At 59.5% G+C, this 3875-nt stretch overlaps 1 long non-coding RNA gene across 1 annotated transcript; it reads left to right on the top strand.

Annotated features, from left to right (window-relative positions):
- The first annotated feature begins 251 nt into the window (after nucleotides 1–251).
- Nucleotides 252–3367, top strand: LOC135979599 (uncharacterized). The gene is made up of 3 exons (XR_010596876.1): nucleotides 252–1273; nucleotides 1668–2249; nucleotides 3069–3367. It is a non-coding gene; the product is annotated as an uncharacterized LOC135979599 (long non-coding RNA).
- The last annotated feature ends 508 nt before the right edge of the window (nucleotides 3368–3875 follow it).

Genomic DNA, 3875 nt, shown 5'->3' with positions numbered 1-3875 from the left:
TGAAGGAGAAAGGGGAGTTTCACGGTGTTGAGCACCAAGGAATTCTAAACTTTGCTAAAACATCTAGTCTGCAGAAACCAGAAATGGTCGGGGCCACATTGTAACCATTGTCTTTTTTAAAGCCCATTGAGGGATGTGAGTCCCACCTTTTTAGGTATCTGGGGTGCTGGGAGGAGAGAAGAGGTGCCTGTCTCCATTTTATGGCCTCAACAAACTAAGTGCTGTGCCCCAGTTCTCGTCAGAGATCCCTGAAAAAGAACGTCTTTCCATCCATTAACATACCTGGAAAGATACTGGAACTCCTTATTAAACAATCAGTTTGTCAGCACCTACAGGACAATTTGGTTCTTAGGACTAGTGAGCATGGACTTGTCAAGAACAAATCATTCCAAACCAATCCTAGCTCCTTCTTTGGCAGGGTTACGGGCCTAGTGGAGGTGGGTAAACAGTAGATGTGATCCATCTTGGTGTTAATAAGGACATTCTCACAAACAAACTAGGGAGATGTGGTCTAGATGCAATTAGCATAATATGTGTGCACAGATGCTTGCAAGCCCGTACTCCAACAGCCCAGAACCAAACAGCAGGAAGCAGATCATGCAATGAACTCCTGCCAGTGCGTGTAGATTGCATTACATGCACCCCTATGGTGGGAGGAGGAGCTGCTCTGGCTGGGGCAGGGATGGGGAGGGACCAAACAGGCTGGTTAGTCAGAGGCTGCCTTGACCCCAGACTCACGCCCGCTCCCCGCTCGGTTCCAGGATGGCCAGGCTCCTGAGGATGTTCAGGAAGAAGGCTCTGCAGGTGGCCCCAGAGCCTGAGGGAAGCAGCTGCCATCTTCCCCAGGAGCACAGCGGCTCCTCCGTCCCCACTGGCGGGGAAGGAGCTCCCGGCCAGGCCAGGAGGTGGGAGTACCCAGCCTTCTGGCGGAGAAAACCCGCTCCCAGCGCAGGCGCCGAGGTGGGAGAGGCCAGGTCGAAATGGAGCTGGGCCAGGCTGCGGCTGGGCAGGCAGGACCCAGCGCAGGAGGGGAGCCGGGCAGGGTGACTCTGGGGCATGTTGTGTGGGCAGCAGCGGCCCCAGGAGCCCAGCCCTGATTCCCAGCAGGAGGCATCGCCCTGCCCGGTCACTGAGGACCTTCCAGCCTCCCCAGGGCAGGAGGTGGAGGATCCCTGTCCCACCACCAGCAGCTCGGCCCGCTCCCCATGGGACAGCAGCAGTGCCTGGGACTCGGGCAGCAGCGAGGCCGATGGGCGCCGCTGCTTTGTTCTAGGTGAGGAGTCATGCTGGGCTCAGAGAGAGGTGAGGGCGGGGCTGTGAACACCCTGGGCCCAGCCCTCGATCAGTGCTATGGGGGCGGGTCCCCAGCCCAGGGGTCTGGCTTGAGCCACATGAACCCCACTAACACTAGATGCTGCCACTTTGGTCCTTGGTGCTCCAGTTGGGGGGAGGTACCTCCCAGGGAGTCCAGGACAGCGTGGGGGGGTCTCTTTGCTATGGGCTCCTGAAGGAGTTGGGGGCTGAAGGCATCACTGAGAGGGGGGAGTGTGGGGCCCGATCTGCCCTGGGTCCCGGAGGTGGGAAGGGGACACATTGCCCCATCGTGCCCCTGTCCTTCCCGCAAGTGGCAGCAGGCGTCACCCTGTCCCCTTCTCTCCCTGGTGCAGGGACCCCCAGGGACTCAGGGGACGAGGAGGAGGAATGGGTGGACGTGACCACAGAGGAGGCTGCTCTCAATAACAGCCGAGAGCAGCTCCAAGGCGGAGAAAAGGTACAAACGTACCCCAGCTGTGCTGGAACCGAGACTGTCCTGCCCCTTCCCAGCACCTGACCCCCTGCAGAGGGTCTTGTCCCTGATGATCCACCAGCCCTAATGGGGACCTTTCTCCTCCATGATCTGGGACCCCAGAGGTGGGGGTGTCTGTCACACACCAGCCGGGTCTCCTCCCCCCACAGGCACTGTCCCAGTTCCTGACGCTGCTTGTGGTGGAGTGGTGGGTGATTTGGACAATGGGCGGGTCCCCACTATCCCCCATTCAGGCCTGAGTCCTGCAGCTGCTGTGTGGGGGCAGGGAGGTCCCTGGCTAACTGTCTCTCTCTCCCCTAACCCCACTCCTGGTGGGTGCAGGAGGAGGCCCAGCAGCTTGTGTTCCTGCACGCCATCCACCCCACGTCTCGCTGCATAGCAGAGAGGGCAGGACACAGTGGAGCCGCACTGCTGCAAGGCGGCTGTGGCGGAGAGGATTGTGGTGAGCGAGACACGGTGCCCAGCAGCTGGAGGAAAGACAGAGACCTGGGAGGGGCAGGGGTCTCCCCAGGCCAATGGATGGGGGATTGTTGGTGCTGGAGGGGCAGCAGAGGGCAGGGATTGCTGGGGCTGAAGACTGGGGAGAAGAGACGGGAGAAACTCGGAGAGTGGTCACTATTGGGCAGGAATCAGAGGAGCGGGGGGCAGGTGGGGGGATCCTGCTGGCTGTGTGGGGCCCTGGCTGTGTAATCTCCTCACTGAGAAGTGTCAGTGTGGCCCGAATCTCACACGCTCCTTTGTCTCCGTTGGGTCTCACAGGAGCTCATTGAGGAGCTGCCTGATAACTCTCCACCCGGCGCCGTCCTCGCTAACTCCCTGATTGCTGTGGGCAACCTCAGGCACCGAGACCCTCCGGCCCGGTTCCCCTAACCCCAGTGCTGCTCAGGCCCAGGGCTGGGAGTCACTGCCCCTCCCACTCCCAGGTCACCGCCCAAGGGTGGCTCCTCTGGCAGAGGTGGGGGGAAGGTTCACTCTCTCCTGGCTGGGCTGTTCTTTTCACTCCAGTAACATTGCAACGGCTTTGGGGAGAGGCTCACACCCAGGATCAGATACAGGAGGGGCAGCAGGGTCCAGGGAACAGGTGCTATTCCTGCCCTGCCACTGTCTGTCTGAGAAACCTTGGCCTTGTCATTCCCTGGCTCGGTGTCTCAGTTTCCATTCTCGCCAGCCTGTGCCTATTTCCCTGCAGTTTCACCTGCATGTTGGTGCCAGTCCCATGCCCGCACTGCACAGTCTAATGCCGGCTCCTCTCTCTTGCCAGCACCATGACACCTGCCCTGGAGCCAGAGCTGGAGACCCACCTCCTCCGAGCTGCCCTGCACGCCGTCTTCACCCTGGGCATGGAGAAGGACACCACCCAAGTGCAGGTAGATCAGCTAAAGTCATGGATTGAAGAGCCAGCTGTCATCCTGCCATGAATCCTGGCTAATTGCCTGCAGTGGGATGTGAATGAGAGAGGCCAGGATATGTGTTTGGGGGTCTCACCAGTGCTTCCCAGAGACCCCACTTCCCATCCTGTGGCAGGTGTAGCCCCAGTTTCCCTAACTCTGACCCATGGCTCTCCCTTGCTTTCAGGATCTGCCTAGGGTCTTGCCAGACCTCCTGGACGCCATGCTGGGAAACCTGCTGGCAGAGTCCCCAGACACCGACAGGCTCCAGTACATCTTGGAGGTGAGCCCGATGAGAGGGGTGGGGGCAATTTTACCTTCACTCTTAGATCCATTTTCCAGTCTGTCCTCCTAGCTGAGCCCCCAGTGGGCATCCTTGGTCAGGGCAGTCAGTGCAATGCAGTGTCAGGCCCTTCCTCCTTAAAGGACAGAGGAAGGAGCTGGGACTTCAAGCCAGAGTTCTGCCTGGTTGTGTTGAGCACTAACCACAGGGCCCCTGGCTGGCTTGGGGAGTGAGAGTCTGAACCCCTCCTGGGAGATCCAGAAGAGGGTCCTCAGAGAAGAGTCACAGGCTCCTTCCTAGAGAAACAGGAGGGCCCCAGAGAATCAGCCCGTCTCTCCGACGGGCCCTGAGATTTCTGAGGGGATTGTTCAGGAATCAGGAGTGCAGGGAGGATGGG

Source organism: Chrysemys picta, unplaced genomic scaffold (assembly GCF_011386835.1).
Source record: "Chrysemys picta bellii isolate R12L10 unplaced genomic scaffold, ASM1138683v2 scaf1027, whole genome shotgun sequence".
NCBI lineage: Eukaryota > Metazoa > Chordata > Testudines > Emydidae > Chrysemys > Chrysemys picta.
Note: the sequence above shows the minus strand (reverse complement) of the source record. Positions and strands in the feature narration are given on the sequence as shown.